Here is a 23,987-nt window from a genome sequence, read left to right as displayed (position 1 = left end):
GTGTTTAAGGCAAAAAAATCAGTAAGGTATAGAGATATCTAGTACTTTGGATATTAGAATCAAAATTCAGTAAGACATTGTTAAAGAAGCACTTTAAAAACTAGATTTATGAATTAATGCAGTTAATGCAAATCAGCACATCAGTAGACGTTAATAGGCTTTATCTAAGTTTTTTATGCAAATGTCTTGGATTAATAAAAGTTAGTACAGGTAGAAGGAAAGAAAGCACTTACATTACTTATGAATAAGAGACCATAGAGCTGGAAAGCCTTTCAATAGAGCTCTAATCAGAGCTCAGCTACACGGCTAAGCCTGCTATTGCTGTTGTGGAGTGAAGAGCGGATAGATTTATGCCAAGGAAGTTATGCAGAAAGAAAAATACACACTAACAGGTTGATGAGATTGATACCTAAGAGCTGCTTACTATTCACTGAATGAGTAGATAGATAGATAAACAGTTTAAATAAGGCATAGTGAGAAGACTCGTAATTGCAAATTTAGAAAAGTTCTTCCTCTTAAGTAAGAACTTAAAGGAACATGGGCATTCATCAAAGCATAAAGCATCTAAGTTCAACAGATACAAGAGACATGTCTCTTTAGTAAAACCTGTCAAATATTAACAGTGTGTCTGAAAATCTCTGATCTTGAAAATAAGTTTCAATTTAATTACTTAGTGGTGGTTCTCAAAGATATGAGCTTTGGGAATAGATTTCTATTACTACTTATAAGAGCTAAAATTTTGTAACTTTCATACTGTTTATTTCTCTGTTGCTGGTATTCCTGGAAGGTCAAATCCAAAATGCACAGAGAAAACCATAAGAAAATTAAAGTTCTGTATAAATTTTGTGGCCACTTTGGTTATTAAAATAGTAAGAGAACAAATAACTTTCCATATAAGATAACCTTAATTAATTTATACTTTACATAAATAGGAAACACCAGAATGTTGCTTTTATTCATTCTGATTAGGGGAAATTTGAATATTTTGTTTAGTACACAAATTTAAACTTGTAAACTTAAACCCTATTATAAACATGATTAAATTTCTATGAAAGTATTATAATAGCCTTTAGGATATGCTAATTAACCCTACTGAATTAAAACTTACTTTCACATATTGTTTAAAATATTGTTACATTTTTGTACCTGCATGTTTAATTGCCAGGATAATTTATGGCAACTCAAGTTATCAACATTACATTTAGCAGCTGAAAACTAAAATAATCTACCATTTCAAGTTAATTCATATATTGGAACAAAAATAAATATATGCACACATTAGTACAATAGTTAATATCTGAATATCAGTGCTCAAAGAGATAAAGGACTTTGCAAATAAAGTTATATATATGAGAAGTGCTAAAGAGTAGCTAGGATAGTCAAACTGTGGACTGAATATATTTTTATGAAAATGTGATTGTTTTATTGTTGAAAATGAGATAGGTGAAGGGGATTATAATAAATTAAATTTTCCTTTTCCACTATTGTCATTGCTAAACATTTTATGAGATCAGCTTCTAATGTGCATCTTGACTTTCCACATTGGATTGTCTGGGCTAAATTGAAACCTGTGTTATTCACCTACTTAATATCTGTGGAAAACCCACCATAAGCATTTGAGTTCTTATTGAAAATGAGATTGAGGAGACAACTCAAAATAAAAATCTTGGCTTTTAACCTAATTTATGCTCCATCACTCCCCACCAATAAACATTAAAACTGACTAGTTCAACCCGACTTCCATTGGACATTTTCTTCTATCTAGTTGTGATGAAAACTTGCTTTAGAACTACCTTTCCTCTCATGTTTTCTAGTTCTAATCCTCTCAGATGCACTGGGACCTCAATATTTTAAGAGATTCAAGAATGTTTTGATTAGGGATATAATATCATGGCTATATCTTTTTAACCAGCATAAAAATAGGCCTAATCTCCGAGAACATTGTACTACCAAAATAACTCTGTGATAAAAAATACATTTAGGAAAAGAAGCTACTTATTTATGAAACTGAAAATTAAAGACACGTACATTGAAAATACATCAATTTACAACTACGTTGTTCTGTGAACTATTCAATAAATGAAATCTATTTACATTTTTTAAAAATCTCAATGATCCTTCTGAAACTTCGGTTTCACTTAAATAGGATATGAAAGAGAGATAACAGCTTCACTACTTGATCTGCTCCTGTAACTAAACTGTAGATGATATTCCATTAATATTAGCGTGTGTTTTGTCTCCCTTAAAAAACGTTTCCTCTGAAATACAGCAGTTCATAGAGTAATGGCTGCTTAAGAGGCAACAGCTGACACATGGGTATAGTTTTACACATAAAATTATAAATGTTAATTAAAACATTAATTTAAAAAATGCCTTGATAGCTTTATCTAACACACTGCATTCTTTTTAAGAAATGGCAAGTGCAATGAAATGAATCAGATATGCATTCATTACATTCTGCTTGTAGTTTGCTGTTATATTTTTGAAATATGTTGAAAAAGTCACCATAAATAGTTTCCTTGAACAAATACCATCAAGAACTAAAATTTATTTAAGACGGAAAAACAAACTATCATGAAAAAAGGAAAAGAGGAAAAAGGGGCAATATTTATGGATACTTAATGTATGCCAGGCACTATGCTATGGACATATAAGTTTTTTAAAAAAGTAAACTTTTTCTCATGTTTATCTTCACATCTAGCTTAAAACTGAAGAATTATTACCACCTTTTAAAGAGTCTGAAAAGATTAAATTTCTAAAAAGTCACAAAGCTGCTTTGTGGTAGAGTGAGGACTTGAACCCGTGTCTACTTGATTCTAAAGCCTGTATTCTTTTTACTTAATTCTTATGGTTTCTAAAATAAAATTAGTAATCTTTTAACAAGGTTCATAAATTCACTGGATTCTTACAGCTATTTATTTAATTAATTTTTCAAATGATGTAACATTGGGGCATAGACAACCCCATTATGAGGCTAAAATTGGAAACAATATTCTGTTGACTAAACCTCCATCAGTTTTGAAGCCAAGCAAGAGATACACTACTCACCTCAAGCAGGTTGTTCTCAAAATGATTTCTTTTTTTACTCTTGAATATAAATGTAAGATGTGTGGAAAGAGGAAAAGGGTTTAGTTTCATGGATAAAATTCAAGGTTATAAATTTTTCTTTAAATAGTCATGAGATTATAATTTCTAAATAAAAAGTTCTCATTCAAAATGTTAGAGCATCTGTAGACTATTAATAAAATGTCTTCATAGAAGAAGCAGTCATGTTAAGACATGTTAGTTATATATGGCATCTTATCAATGTTACATAAAATTTCTAGACAAGTGTTTTGTCTTCATTTTATGTGAAATATTAATTGCCTGATTATTTTTGACATCCCTTGATACATAACAAAGGGAGTTCTCATTCATAAATCCCAGAAGACATCTATCAGCTGGCAGCACATTGTAAGAACTTTTCTGTGGTTTTTTAAAAACATACCTGAAGTTAAAACGGATGTGATTATGTTCAAAGACCTATTAACACTGAAGTTAAAGAAGTAGTTTCTTTAAATACATGTAATGCCATTACGAAAATTGGCACTGAAGTGGCATCCATTTAGTAGATATTTGTTGACTATTAGTAAGTGACTAATTGGATAAATAGATGGATGACACGAGTAAGCTCTTCATCTTTGCGTTTCCTGGTAAAGCTCCCTCTGTATAGAACAGCTTTTACTTTATTGCTTCCTGTCAAAATGTTCCCCAAGCACTAAAGCCTAGCTCAATGTTACTGTCTCCTTGAAAGTTTCCTTCCTGTCTCCAGGTGTTGAAATATAAATACAAGCAAACCTTGTTATATTCTGCCTTGCAGGTGGGTAGAGGTCTGTCTCCTGAACTAGACAGTAAACTCCTTTAAGAAACCCAGAGGATGCTCAAAAAATGTGTGAGTTTTTAACTGAATTAGATCGTCGTAAATATTATGCGTTTGTAATTGGGCATAATTAATTTATTTTGCTGTTTTGTAATACCTTAGTTGTCTGAATTTTGAGCATATTTATCCATATAATGAAGCCAGCTATAATAGTATTACACTTATGTGATATATTGAGTACTATATTATTTCCTACGTTCTAAAAATAATTAACCCACAGTTATTCAATGAATGTAACTTCCACTCAACTAGTTACTCCTTAGTGCTCATTTTCGCAGGATTTATATAACCAATTATTAATGTATTTTACTTTGAATGGTGCTGTGATGAAATTCTTAAGGGAGAGTTTTTGTTTCATTACACTGTGAGAAGTGTGGTTAGGGTTGAAAGAGGACACATACAAGTATTTCTAAGGTGAACTAGAGAAAGCCAGAGACTTCTTTGGAGTGATTCTATTTGGTAAATTAATTTGAGATGTCACCTCAAAGACTTGACAGTACATGGTGTCCAGTTGTAGGTAACACGAACTTTTTTTTTTTTTTGGTCCTTTCATTCTACTTCATTGAGAGTGGAATTGTTACAAATCAAGGTTTAGGAAAAGCGTTCAGATATTCTACTATATTTTTATGTATTTTACCTCTAAATGATTGTGGAAAAACAACACAACTGTGTAAGCTGGTATCCTGTGCCTACCAGGATCGTAGTTTGTAGCACGTTGAGTTATAATTTTTATTTTCATAGAATTAGTATAGTGTTCAATGTATACTTTTTGAATATATGAATGCAATAAATTAATGCATGGATGATTGATCTGTTGTCAGCCAGTATGCTCAACTCCTTTATTTTAATATGCTGTTCTTTCAAGTAACTGGGCACATACCAATATGAATGCCCAAAAACACAATGCAGGGATGAGAGGACAGGCATGATGTGTAGTGAAGTGAATGAATGGAGAATGAGTGAAGAATGGAGAATCTGAAGGGACAATGCTTTATATACCATTGTCCCAAGTTTTCGTGACAGGATGAGTATCATTTTGTGTAAAGATCTTTTTCATGCTAAGTGGAGTGAAGCTGCACACCCTGAAGATCACACCGAAGGCTACACTTTAAATAAATTACCTTCTATTGTGGTTGTAGTTTGAAAAGCACAGTTGGGCCTTGTTTAATTTCATCTAGCCTCATATAAGTATATACATAGATTGCTGTGTAAGCAATAATGAAAGGATGGGAGACTGCTCCTGGGTGATAATCTCTTAAGGTAATGCCTACAGAGGAATTATCAGAGAAAGTGAGATACAAATTGTTAGCAAAGAGCGTAGAGTAGCCCATAAAAGACAATGGAAGTTATTTGCCAATGTAGCAGTGTCTCTGTAGAATGGCTAGATATGTAATGGATGACTTGGAAGATCATCTAATTCAAAAGCCTGTTTTTAAACAAGACTCTCAAGTCTTACTAAATGATTCTTTGTCACATATATAACATAATATATATATATATATATATATATATATACACACACACACACATATAGAAAGCTTTATTAGGGGCTCATTTAGTGCATGACAGTCACTCTTCTAGACCTGAAGAGTACAGACAGGCAAATACTTTCCTTTTTCTTGAAGATTTCAACAAGGGATTCTCATAAACCTCTTATTAGCACGTTCCAGTATCCCATATTATCTTACAGACGTCTTACTGTTTATTGTCTCCTGATACTTTCTCACTGAAATAGAGAACTTATTAAGGGGAAATAACACAAATTGTATTAAAATAGATATAGCCTATGTTTGGAAATAAAAAAATAACACTGGGTTATGTTAGAAGAAATCCTAATGCACCGTCCTTGTCTCCGATTACTGTTTCCTATGAGTGAGACTTGGGTTTTCCAACTGTAAATCTATGTTAAATTTAAAAATCATCCTTGACACTGTTAAACATGATGCTTTCCTTTTCTATATAAATATTAGTAAATTATTGTTCAAAGGCGGCGTATATTAGGAGATAAAAGTTGTCTTCCAGAGTCTTGATGGATTTGAGGTGAGACAGCTACATGTTGCCCAAAATCCCCTGGAACCAATGAAGCAAACCTAAGAAAAGAAGCCAGGTTTAGAGCTGGGGATGGAGTGACTTGGATCCTCACCCCCAATGCTTTGCCTTGAGACATAGAGGACCTTGCCTCAAGATATGCTTGGAGGGGTGGATTCATCCTAGAGTCATCTTGGAGTTTTCAGTAACCACTGTTCGTGTTTTCTAGTGAGCTCTTCTGTCTACAGCTGAGAATGGATTGATGACCTAGCAAAGGCCATCTTTCTCATTGTCTTAAATATTGGGAACAAAAAAGGAACCCAACTAGCTACCTTAATCTTTTAACAATCATTCTGGGACCTACATTCCTAGGACTACCCTCTTTGTCAGAACTTTGCTTTCTGCGAGTCAGCGTATGAAATAATCAGAATGCCTACCTCTAAGCCTCTGAGAGCCTCTACAATTAAGGAGAAAGAAATATTTTTAAAGAACAGTCACATATTAGGGTTACTATTACTCCGTAGGATATTAAATAGCTTTGTCTCTGAAAAAGAAAAAGATATGTCCCTCTGTATGTGCTGTATAAAAAGAAATGTTGGCAGAGGGAAAAGACTTCTTTGCTTATCTAGTTCATTTTAACCTCACAGCTTAACATTTTGGTTTGTAATGTGCAAGCTACTTAGAGAGCTGAACTGCATATTTTCATTTAGCACTCCAGCACGTTCTTGGAACAAAGCGAACCAGCAAATGATTTTGCCCTTTCATGAATAAAAGAAGTTTTAATGAGAAAACATTTCATTATAATAGTACTTAGGATAAAGAATTTTCCCAATATATGAAATATCAACAACTTGAAGTTGAAGAACAAAGACTGCTTTCTATTCTGTTGTACTTAGTAGTGAGCCACTAAAACCAGAACTTTCTAATATGCTTAAATACTTTTTTATAAGTTATTACATTGCTGTAATTGATATATTGGGTATGATTAAATTTGAAAATTGCCCCTTTTTAAATTAATAGTTAATGGTAATAATTTTTGGCAACACAAAATGCAGAAGATCTGTTTTATACTATAATATTTTAGCCTTTGATGTTTTTAAATGTAAATATCTACAAAGTAAAAGTAGAGGCAGGACACAACTTGATTAAGAAGTAAACAAACTGAGTATTTAAAATGATCCATTGTTGAATAACCTAGATATGTTTGAAGCATATAACCTTGACTCGTTTCAGTTTATTTAAAGAAAGTTAGCTGAAAGCTGAGCTATATTCTTATAATGCTATTGGTCTTAAGAGTTAGAATAAGATCTTCTCATCTATGAAAATATACAAGGATTATGGGTCAAATATTTAATATAGTTAAAGAGAATCTCTACTCATAAAATACATTGGTATTCAATAGATTTTAGAAATATTTCAGGGTCTGCCAGGGTTTACTTTGATTATATTAATCATAATGAAATGGATATACAAGTATACCAAAAACACTGACACTCACAGGGTTTCATAGAACCTTTGGTTCATTTCCAGTGCAACATTTAGTAATATCTATTGCTTGCACTCCATCACTCTTCTACCTACAGATGGGCATCTTCAGTTGTCTAGTTGGTCCTGGATTTAAGGCTCCTCCCTCATAGACTAGAGGCTTATGACACAGCGTTGCCATATATAAATGCTGCCTCAACCAGACCAGAGTACTTCCATATGTAGATGGAAAGTATGATGAACATTTATAAAATTGTGGTAACATCCTGTGTTCATGGTGAAATTCAGTTGTAGCCTTTATTGAAGTATGACTTCTGGTGAAACACTATTACTAGTTTCTTTTCTTTAGGTTAGAAGTTTCTTCCTAATATATTTAAGAAAATTTCATATCAAGAAGGGCTTAGCAAAGGATTTTAAGAAACTAAATTTCATATTGTTACATTCTCCAATGGTGCACAAGGATGGGAACAATGAATTTAATGCATTGTGTTTAAGAAAAATGATCAATTGTACTCTCTGCTCCATTGGGAGGAGAAAATCATTATATGGTTGGTGCTGGGACTTCTAGCCATTTTTGTGTTTTATACTAAAATGAATGCTCACTACGATCATAAGGATAAATCCTAAAACTACCCACTAAATGGAGATTTTCAAATGTCTTATCTGAAATGGCAAAATACTTAAGATATATTATTGATCTATTAATCATAGCTAATTGTTTATTTTAAAAGGAGTCTAACATTTTAATTTTAATTAATGCAACAAATACTTTCAGTTTCTTTTCCTAAAATTCTTGCAAGTTCTTTGGAAGAGTTTGTAAATTATTTGAAATATAAACATAAGACCAACCAATCAAAATATTTATCTGACTTTTGATGAGCTATTGTTGTCGTTATTTCTTATGATAGAGTAGGTTGAAGTAAATTTGAGGGATAGTATGTTTATCTTTAAAAAAATAAAACTTTATATACACTGACACACATAAATTTAAGGGGGAGTGGACTTGCTGGATAGATTTAATTTTTAATGGTTTTCAAGAACAACTATAAACCTGTTGTACTTTCTACTTTAGTTTTTTTAATTTTTATAATTGCAGATACTACATTTGCTGCTTCTAGATGGCCTCTAATCCTTCTAGTACTACCATGTCTCTGTGGGCAACCAAGAGTTCTCTTTAGTATGTTTAGTGTCAGTATTTTGGCAATGAATTTTCTCAGTTTTTGTTTGATTGAAAATGTTTTCTTTTTCCCCTCACTTTTAAAGCCAGTTTCATTGGTTAGTGTATTCTAGATGGAAAATTATTTTCTTTCAGTACAGTCGCACTACATAGCAACATTTTGATCAACTAGGTACTGCATAAATGATGGTTGTCCCATATGATTAGTACCATGTAGTCTGAGTGTGTAGAGGGCTATAACATCTAGGTTTGTGTAAGTACTGTAGAGGAGGAAGAAATTTTCCTCTACCCCTCTAGGTTTTTCTGGCTGGTCTAAGAATTAAATTGATGTGGGACAGATTAACAGGAGAAAAACAAAGAAAAATTTAATAACATGTATACAGTGAGAGAAACCCAAGAAAACTGAGTAACTGGCCAAAATGGCCAAAGCCCTCACCTTAAATAGCATCCTCAGCTAAAGACAAAAGAAGATGTTAGGGATGGGGAGAGTCAGGGACTTCAAAGGGAAGGAAGGCGATTCACAGGTAGGTGAAAAGTAGCAAATGTTTGGAAAACAAGTGTTTGGCCACAGAGAAACAGAAGAATACAGGGAGGAGCCCAGTAAACAGGCTTTTCTAGGTTCCTCCTTGTCTCCCATCTAGTTCATGTTATTCTAAGGTGGTGGCTCACTTCCTGAGACAAGTATTTTTATCCAAATTCTTTTAGGCAGTTAAAGGGGAGGTAACAAGAAAAACTTTCTGAATCTTTTGCGTCTTAAAAATAATCAACCTAAAATAATCCTCATTTTAAAGAGACACATTTTGGGGTGGTAAATTTTGTTCCCTTTCAGTACATTTTATCATGTTCACGCAGCAATGAAATTGCCTAATAACGACTTTCTCAGAACATATTCCCGTCATTAAGCAACCCCCTACTGTACTTTAAATATGCAGCTAAATTGACTTTTGACTTCCATCATTTCTTTTGAGAAGTCAGACATTAATCTGATTATTGAACCTTTGATTATTGCATAACGTTCTTTATTTTTGGTTGCTTTTATGTTTTCTGTTAGTCCATTTAGGAATTTTACAATAGTGTATGTAGGTGATATCTTTGGATTTTTACTGCTTAACATTTAGAGCATTTCTTAGATACGGCTTGGTATCTTTCATCAATTTTGGAAAATTCTTGGTCATTCCCTCTTCAGGTATAGTCTTACACCTTCCTTTCTTTCCCCCTAAGGCCTCCAAATACGCATTTTTACCTTTGTACTCTGCGCTATTTCTAGCATTCCTTTAAGTCTTCTGTTAGTGTCTTTACCATCCATTTTTGCTCTCTGTGCTGTAATCTGGATATTTTTTGCTACCTTATTTCCCATTCATGAATCCTCCTTTTTTTTTTTTACCATGTCCTATCTGGTGTTAAAATCATTTATTAAGTTGTTAATTTCAATTCTTACATTTTTCACATTTAGTGTTTTAATTCTTTTCTATAGATTTTATATCTCTCATAAAATTTTCCATTTTTCCATCTAATTTCTGAATATTGTTGATTAGCTCATTTAGTTTAAAGCCTGAGGCTGATAACTCCAATAACAGGGTTATGTGTTGGTCTGTTTTTCTTAATTTTTTCTTGGAATGCCTCATGCTTTTTTATTTAAAGATGACAAATTTGTATCAAAAATTGTAGAAGCTTTACCACCCTCTCTCAGAGAGGATACCCCCTGTCTTCTGGCAGGCAGATAGAATGGGTGTAGACATCTTAATCCAGTCACAAAGTGAGCTGCTGAGATGCTAATTTTCAGACTTTGCAAGGCTCTGAGAACGCCTGATTAACCCCTGTTATTATGTTATAGGACTCTTGGGTCTGAGAACCTTGGCTATTTAATAAGTCCACTTCTCTAAGTTCCTGAATAATGAATTTCACTGCTGCATTTTTGTGAGATCGAAGAATACTGTCCTCTGATTTTCAGCATCCTTCTGATAAGAGTCTTACTTATTTTCCTGTAAAACTTAAGATTTTAACAAATGCCTTGAGAGAAGACCTGCTGAGTGTGAGATTCGCTTCCGTCTGTCTCCCTTCTTACCAGGACATGAGAACCTTGCGTTTGGTTACCTTGGTAAATTCCTTGAGAGGAAACATGGTTTGTAGAAGGTCAATTCATCTCTTGTGGCTTCTCTCCATCCAGGATCTTGGCTCCTCAAGTCCTAGTTAGCTCTGCAGCTCTTCTTTAGACAAGATTTGTTTATTTGCTTGTTTATTTATATTTACCCAGCTGTTCTAAATGTTATCAGAAAGAATGTTAGTCCACTACATGCCATTCTATCATAGTCAGAAGCATAAGTACTTCTCCTTTTATATTTTGAATTTAAATTTGACTAAATTTGAAAAATTTAGTCAAAATTTTAAAAGAAAGAAATTATACTCATATGGTACAGTATGGATACACGATTATACCCACAGAGAGATAAATATAGCAATCACAAAGGAGTTTTGGAATCTTTAACCTGATTATTTTTTATTAGCACACAGGTAACATTATTCTTGCAAAATTACCAAGTCTTTGACATTAGAAACTAAACAACCATTTTAAAGCTATTTTGTATAAAATAATAAATTCTAAATAAAACCATATTAATGTGGCACAAATCAGTTGTAATGAAGTTCTGACTAATACCTCTTTCTTATTGAATAGCAAACACACTATTAACTGAACAAAAAGTAGAGACAATATAATGCAGTAGCAATTTGACCTCTCTGTCACTGAGGTGAGATTTTTTTCAGGCCTCTGGTTTTCTGGGCAATCTTCATTTCTCCCACTCAAAGTTCATTCTAAAAGGATAGATAAGTGCTATTGCTCACTGCTGTTTGTGTTACAGCTATAACTGTTATTGCTAAGATTGCCTAAGGCCTGATATAAAATATTTCTTAAACATGGTCTGCAGATGTGCCCAACACTATATTACACCAGATCATATCCAAGATATTATCCAAAGTTGCATATGAGGCATCATCTCTGATTTTACCATCAGTATCATTCCAGCATATGATTAACATATCTGCTAGCTGTTTTTATATGATCCAGATCAGACCTTGTTTACCCTAAGGTGTGCATTATATGTCTTTTTTTATGAATCATAGTTTTAATCTGTGCAAAAGAGATACAGGAATGGATGAAGGGAATGTTGTCTTCCCAGTACAGACTTGACGATGATTGGATTCAAACACAGCATGGGCTCAGCTCCAGCCTGACAAGTTGAGAGTTAAGTTGTCAGTGCTGAAACTTTGGTGGCTGGAGAATCTGTCTTACCCCTTCCGGTTTAATATTGCCTTGAAGTACAGTGAGGCACTGGTGGATGGCCTGAGTGAAGGAGCACTGAGATTTCCTCAGAAGGTAGGGAGGAGTTAGATTAAATTCTAGACTCACTGCTGGTTGATTGTGTCTCAGAAGGGAGATCCACATTTGTCTGTGGGCTGACATTCCTAACCTGTCCCTCAGCCCAAAATCTAATGCCATAGTTGTGACCATGGTCCTCAAGACTATATGTACCACCACGGAAAGGAGTTCATCTCATGGTCAACAGCAAGTACACCATCTCTGAGCTTCAGGAGAACCCGTCCTAAAGCCAGACTTCTCTTCCAGTGGAACGAGTTGGCACCAACCTTGGGATTCATCCAAGCTGTTGTATCAATAGCTTGTTCTTTTTATTTCTTAGTAGTATTCCATGGTGTGGATGATACACAGTTTTCATATCAGTTGAGACAACACGTAAACAAGCTGGAAGACATAATGATCCAGGATCTCACTTCCTCCCTGAGCTACCTTCCTGTCAGTGACCTGGGCCACCATAGCTACACACTGAGTTTCCTACCCAGGAAGCCCGTAGATTTCATCTAACTGTGGGAATCTAAGGCCTTGCAATGGGCTGTGATGGGACTTCAGCCAATCTTCTGGTACCTCTGGAGGGAAGTAACCAGTCTTCCCTCAAAATTGTGGGGTGCCATCTGGAGGACTTTAGGGTTATAAGCTAAACTCAGGACAATCCTTGAAGAAAGAGCAGCTATTTGGGGCCTCTCAAACCCAACCCAGAGATTCCTCTAATTTCTATTCCACTGATCTGTAAAAGCAAATACTTTGAGTGTTTTGTGAAGAGTTACCCACCTAATATAATGTTCTTCAAATATTCTTCTCATCTCTTGCTTTGTGGTACTGTATTGGACCTTTCAGTCACATTGCAATCCTCCAAATACACAATTATCATGCTAAATAACTAGCTAGTTTTTAATGATGCTGGGACTTCAGTCAGCTAAGGGTATGAGAAGTTTAAGGTGCTCTGATAGTGGCTAGAATGAAATTTTCCAACTTTCTTTTGAAAATAATAGCAAAGTAACACAACTTAACGTTTAATGAGTGACTAGTCTATGGCAGGCCCCAAGCTGATTGGTTTGCTTGCATTACCTTATATTGTTAGCCTCATGACAACTATCACCATCCCCATTTTACAGATGGAGAAACTAAAGGCTTAGAATGATTAAATAGCTTTCCCAGGCCACATAATTAGTATGCAATATAGCCCTCGAATAAACCCGAACCTGACAAATTCCACAACGAAGTCTTTTAACAATTATGCTGAAAGTGCAAGTTGGAAATCTGAGGCATTTTTTCAGTGTACTTGTATAAATTAACGAGCAGCTTCAAGTTTTCCTGTGTGTCAGTCTTAGCATGTATGATACCATGTTTCTGAACCTTTTAAGATTTTATAGTGCTTGGTAAAGTATTAACTTTTTAAGGACTGGATTTAAATCCAGTTGTGCAATGTCTGGAAAAATACAATGTCCTCATTCCTTCCTTTTCATTTCTTATTCTTGTTTATCAAAGTCAGTTTCAGGAAGAATCACCAAATCTTTATCTTTCCCTTTTCAAGTATATTTTAAACATGGTCGGTCCAAAGTCTGCTTCTTGATTTATACTTTTACTTGTGTTCTTTTTTTCTTTGAGAGACACCGTCTCTAACCCCTAGAACCATTCATTTGTTTTCCATCACTATAATTTTGTCATTTTGAGAATGTAATATAATTGAAATCACGCCATATTTGACCTTTTGAGATAGACTTATTTTACTCAGTATAATGCCCCTGAGTTGTGTGTATCAATACTTTGTTCCTTTTCATTGATGAATAGTATTCTATGGTGTAGATGAACTGGACATTGTTTAACCTTTTACCCATTGAAGGACACCTGGGTTATTTCCAGGTTTTTGCCTTTACCAATAATGCTGCTGTGAACATTTCTGTACAGATTTTTACGTGAACATATCTCTTCATTTTTCTGGGCTATGTGCCCAGAGTGTAATTTTGAGTCATATTTTAGTTGCATGTTTAGTTTATTAAGAAGCTGATAAACTATTTTCCAGAGTGACTGTCCCACCTTACATTTCTACTAGCAATGAATGAACGATCCAGTTTCTCCACATCCTTACCATGTAAGGATGTAATAACAGGATAAGGTAACATCCTTACTTTAGTGTCATTCCTTTCTTTATTTCATTCTAGCCATTCTTCTAGTAGTGCTATCTCATGGTGATATTAATTTGCATTTCTCCGGTGGTTAATGACGTTAAACATCTTTTTATGTGTTTGTTTGCATCTGCCTATTGTCTTCCGTGGAATGGTTCTTCCTGTCTTTTGCACATTATCTAATGGTTTTTCATTTTTGTTTCTGTTTTTCATAGAGGTTTGAGAATACTTTATATACTAGGCATTTATTAGATGTGGTTTGCAAGTTTCTTCAAGTCTGTAGCTTATCATTTCATCTTAACAGGATCATTTGCAAAGCAAATATTTTAATTTTGATGAAATGCAACATATTAAATTTTTTCCTTCATATCACTTTTTATTTTTAGAAAGAAAAAAAATAAGGCATAGACAAAACAAGTGATTTGCCCAAATTCTCACAGAAAAGAAAACCAGTTTATTGCCTTCATCTCTTGCTTCTGGTTATAGTGGTCTGTAGATGGGTATCTCAATCCTCCTTTGCCTATCTATTGGCTCATCCTAGGCTATTCGTATTTCTCTTGACATACAGGTTTAGCATAAGATAAAAATTTTTCTTGTATATTCTTGATTAAATGCACGCTTGCTTATTATGATCCTCTATAAATTACCTATCATCATATATACTTAAGCACACTGTCAACTATTTTTTTTATTTTATTTTGTATTATTTCAGAAGTATTTACAATGCATCACCTCAAACCACTGATACAAAATTTTTGCTTTTGTGGTGATTAGTATTAAGTGGGTCTGTCTTGAAGTCCAGATACAAGGTAAATTAATTATTTGTGCATAAAAGTTTCCCTTAGGAATGACTCTTAATTTGTAGAGAAGGAAATAGATTTCCAGCCCAATACTTGACTCTGTAGTGATCAATATTCATAGTGTTATTATAATGCAAAGGAATTTATTTCCAACTGTAGAATTAAACTTCAGACAAAAGATGGAAGGCCAACTGTGGTGACAGAACCTACTGGAAATGTTATAAAGTTGAAAATGTGTAAATAAATTTATAGCTCACTGAAGTCAGGAGGTGGGAGTCAAAATAAGAAGAGAGCATTAAATATAAATTTATTAATATTATTTAACTAATAATATTCTAAAATATAAAATAGTTTGGGCCATATGAAACTGTCTATATATGATCATTTTTTTCTTGGAAAAATGACAACTTCGTATGATTTAACCTAATACTAAAATAATTATGAGCACTGGAGGGAAGAAGTAGAGAAGGATGAGAAGAGATGGCATAAGTAAACTGGGTACTTATCATTCATAGTAGGACGCCAATAGAAAAGTGTCTAAAAGAATCACATAAAATATTTTTCCTACAAAGTTTATTCTTGCAATTATTAACTTTCATATACCAATCAAATTCATACTTACAACTGTCTAAATATTTTTTCAGCTTTATTGAGGTATAATTGACAAGTAAAATTATAAGATGTTTAAAATGTATATTGTGGTGATTTGACTTATGTATACCTTGTGAAAGGATTCCTCCCATCTAGTTCATTAAGACATCCACCACCACACATATTTATCTTTTTTCTTGGTGAGAACGTTTAGTTTCTACTCTCTTAGCAAATTTCAATTATACAATACAGTTTTGTCGGCTATATTCACCATGTTATACATTAGATCCTCAGATCTTATTTATCTTACACCTGAAAGTTTGTACCCTTTTACCAACCTCTCCCTACTTTCTCCATCCCAATCCCCATGCCCTGGCAACCAGTTTTCTACTCTTCATTTCTGTGAGTGCCACTCACTTTTAGATTCCACATGTAAGTGAGACCGTACAGTATTTGTCATTCCCTGTCTAGATTGTTTCACTTATCATAATGCCCTCAAGGTTCATCCATGTTGTCTCTAATGACAAGATTTCCTTCTGTCTTATGGGTGGAGAGCATTCCTTTGAATGTATACAGTCATGCACCGCATGATGACATTTTGGTCGACGACGGACCACACATGCAATGGTGGTCCCATGAGATCAGTACCATATAGCCTAGGTTTGTGTAAGTACATGTAAGTCGCCTAATGACACATTTCTTCAAACATTTCCCTGTTGTTGAGCGGTGCTTCTTAACCACATCTTCCTTGTCCATTCATCAGTTGACAGACACTTAGCTTGTTTCTCTATGTTGGCTATTGTGAATAATGCTGCAATAAACATGGGAGTGCAGGTGTCTCTTCAATATTCTCTTTTCATTTCCTTTGGACGTATACCCAGATGTGGGATTGCTGGATCACAGGTATCTCTATTTTTAATTTTTTGAGGAAACACCTAAATATTTTAAAATGAACACTTCAGATGTCTTCTTTGACACATTGCATTAAAGATTTCTAATTTTTAGTAATCCTCTTCATTTGCACCATTGATTTTTAAGGCCCATTGTCCAACATAGCTAGAAATATTCTTTTTCTGTAGTACAAGGTACCTAACAACAGTAATAATGAAAAGCAGAACTAAATAATTGATGTGGTTTCTTTTGGAATCAACCTCTACTTCGTTTTATTTATCTTCGCAGCATTTTCACTGACATAACCTGTCAACAAAGTTGCAGAGTAAAACAAAAACATCAAAACACAAGAAAATGCACATTATTTTCTGCTTGCAAAACTTCTCCTTAAGGAAAAATTTATGTCTGAAAATTAATTATTGATGATCTGACTAATAAAAAGATCATATTTCAAACTCTAATCTGATTGTTCTTACAGTAAATTACCCTAGGCAGATGGAGTTTTGTGGTTGATGGAATATTATGGCTAACAGCATTTGAGAAAAATGATAGCATGATGACACACTTTCACAATGTCTGTCATCGGAATTGTGATAAACCGCCCCAGTTTGTTTGGGAGGAAGTGATTAAAAGCCTCAGTTTTGATGTTACATAGACCCCAGTTTGAATCTTGACCGTCACTTTCACTAGCTGGATAACCTTGTATAAATTACTTAATATTTCTAATTCTTAGGTTTCTCCTATAAACTGAGGATAAAAACTATCTAACTAAAAGAATAGTCATGCACCACGTAATGAAGTTTCAGTCAGTGATGGACCGTATATGATGATGGTAGCTTAAATTTAGCACCATATAGCCTAGATATGTAGTAGGATGTGTCATCTAGGTTTGTGTAAGTACACTCTATGATGCTTACACAATGACCAAATCACCTAAGGATGCATTTCTCAGAACATATCCCCATCGTTAAATGGCACATGACTGTACAGTTGGTAAGAGATGTAAAATAATATATCACAGTGCCAGGAACATAATAATTCCTCACTAAGTGGCAGGGTTATAGCTAATAATTTATTACTGAAACTGAATTATGAAAATTCAGTTGAACTCACCACTTGTTTCTAAGTTGAGTGATTATAACTTTTTCATTGAAATCATGTAGATGTCCAGGTTAACCCTGGATATGCCTGCATTACAAAACAAATAAGAGAGGGGGATGTCATGAGTACAATTGTGGAGGCCAGGAACTCATGGCCTCTACTATAATCCTTCCCATCTGTTTTGTAGTGGAGCAAGGACTTCTCTGAAGGGGGAGGGTAGAGGAAAGGAAAGCATAAGACAGCTCCAGGAGAGACTGTGCAGAGCTCTCAGGAATCAACAGATCCAGCTAGTGGAAATTCTTCTTGGTACTGGCCTAGTAGTTGTAATAGTAATGCTAATACTACTAGTGGTTAAAGATTCAAAACTTTTCTGCATATTACCTTATTTAATTCTTGTGCTAGCTTTGAGATAAGTTCTGTTAAGATCTTAACAGATTTGGGTAAGAGCATGGAGTCATACATACCAGGGTTTCTATCTCAGCTCTGTGTTATTTTGGACATGCTCCTTATTGAATTTAAGCCTCTATTTCTTCTATAAATAGAGAGTATTTTTGATAATTATAATCATGGAGGAGGGCACTTAAGTCTCAAGGCCTTGCAGGAAGTATGTACCATACGAATCTTGAATATGAATTCAATATAAATAGAATATGAATCTTGGCATGTATATTCTTAACTCCCCCTCAATGCTTCTCTCCCTATAAGAATAAAGATATACTTAAAATGTGACACATAAAGAAGTGGACATTGTCCATTGTCTATATAGTGATTTGTGTCTCAGCAAATAAAGGGTAAATTGAATACAACTGAATTATTTTACTACTTTCTCTTCCCAAAGAGATAAAAATTCTAAATTTATAGTTACAAGAAAAAAAAGAGGTAACAAATCATCTGAGTTATTTCATTCAACTGACATATATTTGAGTAATTACTAAGTGCAAGACAGTATTTATCTAAACCGTGTCACCCAAGATCATTTAGTTAGGAAAAAGATACACTAGGCTCGACTTTAACTCCATCACTATGACTTTGCAATTGAGTATTTTCTTCAAAAAATTGGTCTAACATTTATCAGTAGTTGTCAAACTTTGGCGTATATCAGATTGTTTGGTTATGCCCCACAGTTTCTGGTTCGATGTGTCTGGGGTAGAGCACGAAAATTTGCATCTCTAACAAGTTCCCAGGTGATGATGCTGCTGATCACACCCTGAGAACCACTGGTCTGGATCAATGGTTCTCCATCTCCACACTGTAGCATTCCTGTGTGATCAATATGAAATTTGGTGCAAGTGGTTCATTATTAATTATAAAGTAGCAGTGTTTGGAAAAGATATATCGAAGCATTAGAGCATGTTTATATTTACCCTAATAATATCACTCCTAATATATAAATCAATGTCCTGGGAATTGTGTGTAGGAATACGCTGCACATATGAATGCCGTTCACATCATCTGTTGATTTGAAAAATAAGCTTGAGAATAGCTGAGCTACAAACATTTAAGTTATCTTCCACTTTTTTGGGCTTTCCTTGTCACTGTTATGCCAAATTGTTCAGTGGATTCTAGTAGCTAGTAAGAGATAGAACAAAGAGGTTGGACAGAATATGCAAGAATAATAAACCCATGATATTTGCACACCATCACAAAAATGCAAGAACAAGAAAGAGTAAGTATTGTAGCAGATTTTGGACAAGAGCATAGGTGAAGCATTTTGCGTTCAACAGAGAGAAACACCCTGAAACTTCTGATAGTAGAGAGAGGGATGGCTGTGGATGAAGGATATGGGACAGTCATAGACCATATTTTACAGTGAAACATAAGGCATAGTTGCTTCCTGAGAAGCAAGGAGTGGACAATTTTAGGAGGCGTGAATGAAAATTAAAAGCTTATAAGAGTCATCCAAATAATGAAAGTTAGCTTTCTGAAACAAGTAAAAGTATTGACTAAAAACTTTGAGAAGATAACTGTCATTAGAAAATGGATTTCACAGTGCCAAACATTCCCATGTATTTTTTGTTTTGTTTTTTCCAGAAGCAATAAATATATAGGATGTACAGTTAAAAAAATCAGACAATGGGATTTATCCAGGATTGATCTAGATGTGGTAGAGAAAGAAATGTGTGTCTTCACTGATTTTGTGCTTGTCTAAAGACCCCATAGTGGAACTGTCTCAGAGTGGGCTCAGAGGCAAAAAAAAAAAAACAACCGCAAGAAACATGATGAGAGCACATTCTTGCACATCTTGGAATTTATTTAAGAACTGCTGAGGAAAACAATCTATTTCAATGTAACAGTGTTTGTGGCTTAGAGTTTGTAAAAAATAATTTCCTTGAATTGGCTTGGTCATTTTTGACCCACTATCAGGAACATGATTCATACTTAAATGCAAACTCAATGGGCAAAATTTTGATTTTTTAATATATTAAGTAGGAACCTTTCTTAAATAAAAACACAAAATAGTCAAAACCATTTTAGAGTAAATCTGACTTAAAGTATTCAAAAGCAACACAATTTAAGATAGGAAACAAGAATTTGGAAGGATGGGTCAGAGTAACAAAATTAAGTGTTTTGCCAATATTGTATTTAGAATCTTTGAAAAGCTGATAGCTATGTAGAACATATATGAATCACATTTATCTTTTAGGTGAAACTTTTGCTACTATTTATGTAATATGGACTCATACTGCAGTATCAGTGATGATGCTGTCCAACTCTTTAAATCTTCTAGGTGTAATTGAATTTTTAAAAAGTAACACTTTGGGTAGAAATATGAAACATATTGACTTTTTCATTAAATATACCTCAAGTTTGCTATGCTGAACTCCTTTTTCCTGCTGAGAAATGGCAATATAATTTTTTAAGTCGCTTTCAATTATTCAAGCAGTGTAGTTCTGATTTCCAAGACTCAGTCATGCTAATTTTCTAATGTCAGTTTTATATCCTATTCACTGAAAACCCTTTCTTTCTTCAAAAGAGCATTTCTGTGAGTTACGGCTATTAGGCATATGTGTCATTTTTTTAAAACCTTTGTTCAAAAATTGATTTTATGCTAAGTATGAGTTCCTGCAAATATTATTTAAGTCCAAATACAAAATTGAATAATGAAGCTTTCTTTTTACTTATTTTGAATTTTTAAAAGTTCAAGCTTATACCATGATTGTTAATTGAAATTAATAGTATCCATTTCATCTAAATGTACTAAATTGATGAGGAAAATGCTAACATAACATGAAGCTAAATAGTATTCCAGTAAAAAAAATTAATATATTATGATTTATAAGCTCAGTTATAGAAAATGATATTTAAGTACAACCTAAATATTCAACACTTTGTGGGGGTTTCTTATTTAAAGATAGAGACATATAGTCAGCCTACTCTTTCTAGATAAAATATAAGGAAAATAAGAAAAATAATTTAAACTACAACCTCAATTTCTGTTAAAATTAGAAAACAGTTAAAAAGAAAGTCAAAGGGGTGGAGAAAGCAGTGGGAACTGAGCAGGAAGCCACTTAGGGAAGACAACAGGAACAACAGATCTTGTAATCCAAGGTCATGAGGATTTACACCTATGTTTTCTTCTAAGGGTTTTATAGCTCTAGCTCTTAAGAGTTAGATCTTTGAGCCATTTGAATAAAATTTTCTTTGTGGCATGAAATGAGGATCCAACTTCATCCTTTTGCTTAGGGATATCTAGTTATCCCAGTATCACTTGTTGAAAAGACTATTCTTTTTCCATCGAATTGTCTCCACACTTTTGTCAAAAATCAATTGACCATAAATATATGGGTTTATTTCTAGACTTTCAATTCTATTCCAATGACCCACATTTTATCATTATTCTAGTAACACACAGTCTTGATTACAGTAGCTTTGTGGTAAGTTTAGAAATCAGATAGTGTGAGTCCTCCAACTTTGTTCTTTTCTATCAAGATTGTTTCGGCTCTTCTGGGTCCCTTGCATTTCCCTGTGAATTTGACAATCATCCTGTTAATTTTATCAAAAAAGTCAGTGGGGATTCTGATAGGGATGGGATTAAATATGCAAATAAGTTTGCAGATTAGTGCCATTTTAACAAGATTAAGTCTTCCAATTCATGAATACAGAATGTCATTCCATTCGTTTCAATCTCCTTTAATTTTTTTTTAGGATGTTTCATGGTTTTTAGTGTACAAGTCTTGCATTACTTTGTTAAACTTGTACCCAAGTATTTTATTCTCTTTGATGCTATTATAAATTGAATTGTTTTCATCATTTCATTTTGAATTATTTGTTGCTGTTGCATGGAATTATAACTGATTTTTGTATATCAATGTTGTATTCTGGAACCTTGCTGAACTCATTTATTAGCTGTAATAAATTATTTTGTGGATTCTTTAAGGTTTTTCTATATACAAGATTATGTCATCTGCATATAGAGAGTTTTACATCTTCCTTTCCTATCTGGATGCATTTCATTTACTTATTTTCACCTAATTGCTCTGACTAAAACCTCCAGTATACTATTGACTAGAAGTGGCAACAGTGGACATCTTTGTGTTGTTCCTGATCTTAAGGGACAGTGCCCAGTATTTTTCTAGTAAATTAAGTATGAGGTTAGCTGTGGATTTTCATAGATACCCTTTATCAGGTGGAGGAAGTCTCTTTTGTTCCTAGTTTGTTGAGTGTATTTATCATGAAATGGTATTGAATTTGACAAAAATGATGATGATAGTTTTTATAGTTCCATAGCAGTTGGAGACAGACATTTTATGTCCTAATCATATCTGCTTATTAGCAATATTGAAAATCTATCAGTTCAAAAATATCAAGATTATAGAAAAGTATTAGTAAAATATACAATTTTGATATAATTTTGGTTATGTAATGGGAAAAATCATAATCAAATTGTATTGCATCTTAATTTATAAAACATTTTTAAAGCATTTAGTTTCTCCAAAATAGACTCAGGTGTAATAAGGTAGGACTCTTGATTTTCTTTTCTTTTTTTTTTTTATTGCAGTAACATTGGTTTATAACATTATATAAATTTCAGGTGTAAATCATAATATATTTTGAATTCTGTATAGATTACATTATGTTTGCCACCCAAAGACTAATTGAAATCCATCACCACACTCATGTGCCTAATCACCCCTTTCACTCTCCTCCCTCCCCGCTAATGAATAAAGAAGATGTGGTATATATACACAATGGAATACTACTCAGTCATAAGAAATGATGAAATCTGGCCATTTGTGACAACATGGACGGACCTTGACGGTATTATGCTAAGTGAAATAAGTCAGAGGGAGAAAGTCAAATACTGTATGATCTCACTCCTAAGTAGAAGATAAAAACGATGGCAAACAAACACACAGCAACAGAGATTGGATTGATTTTCAACTAATTGAAGCAGCAATAATTCTAACATGATTTAAATTTCACAGATCTTTATTTTAAAAACCAGAATGGAAAATGCTATTAACCTCAGGTAATTTATTGGATTTGTCCATCTCCTGCCATGTTTTCTTTGCAAGGCTGTAGGCAAGGCATATTGAATAATTTGCTTGCATTGCAGAAATGTTTTTGATAGGAAAATTCCCAAATGCATATAAATTCCAAGAATTAATTAATTAATGTCCAATCATTGTCCTTTTCTGTTAAAAGCCCTTAAGACCTTGCCCAGTAATCGATCCATCCTTGGCCATAGTAGGTGGAATATAGAAGTTTGGGAACCAAAGGCCTGAACCTGTGGTGAACTTTTGGGTCTAAGTTCTTTCAGGCTATATAACTAGATCTATGTCCTAATTTCTCATTCTTACTCCAAATTCCTTCTGGAATTCACTGTGTTGAGACTTCTGGACTCATGGGATTCTGCCTGTGCTTCTAAGAGCTAGTCCTTACCTTTTGTTGCCTTAGTCTTTCAATGAGGTTCTTTTCAAACTATGATTGTATCAGCATATAACCCCCGTCTTGAGCATTCTGTGTCTATGCCCCCTTAAGACATGTAACTTTTTAGATCTTGTGCTTGCAGTTTGGTGTAGGAGGAATTATTACGGAGGGATTTTTTTTTAAACAGCACATAAATCAATGATTCAATTCTGTTTTAAAAAAAGACTTAGGGACTTTACTATGAAGTAAGCCTTTTGGTAATTTTTTTCATTGAAATAAGATATATTCCAGAAAATAATAAATTCTGCAGTTCCCCTGAAAGAGTCATTGGAAAAAAGTAGAAAATCTACAGAATCAGAATATAAAAATTAGAAATGTAACAACTTAGGGAAAGAGCTTTTCTATTAGCTGTATTAAATAATCTAAGTTCTTTATCACACATTTTAGTTGTTTTTTTTTTTAATTGAGATGTAGTCGACCTATAACATTGTATAAGGTTAAGGTGCACAATGGTTGATTTGATGGAACTATAAACTGTAATATGATTACCACAATAGTGTTAGCTAGCATCTCTATCATGTCACATGGTTATCATTTCTTTTCTGTGGTAAGAACATTTAAGATCTAG

General features: G+C 33.7%; 1 protein-coding gene across 10 annotated transcripts in view; it reads left to right on the top strand.

Annotated features, from left to right (window-relative positions):
- TRPC4 (transient receptor potential cation channel subfamily C member 4) overlaps positions 1 to 23,987 on the top strand; it is a 210,748-nt gene that overhangs the window by 4,754 nt on the left and 182,007 nt on the right. For 5 of the 10 annotated variants that reach the window (XM_070520568.1, XM_070520574.1, XM_070520572.1 and 2 more), the window contains exon 2: positions 3,860 to 3,931. The exons of the other annotated variants lie outside the window; for them this stretch is intronic. The gene's annotated coding sequence lies outside the window, so the exon portion shown is untranslated. The remainder of the gene's footprint in view (positions 1 to 3,859; positions 3,932 to 23,987) is intronic. 10 annotated transcript variants of the gene reach the window in all.

This window comes from Equus asinus, chromosome 11 (assembly GCF_041296235.1).
Source record: "Equus asinus isolate D_3611 breed Donkey chromosome 11, EquAss-T2T_v2, whole genome shotgun sequence".
Classification (NCBI taxonomy): domain Eukaryota; kingdom Metazoa; phylum Chordata; class Mammalia; order Perissodactyla; family Equidae; genus Equus; species Equus asinus.
Note: the sequence above shows the minus strand (reverse complement) of the source record. Positions and strands in the feature narration are given on the sequence as shown.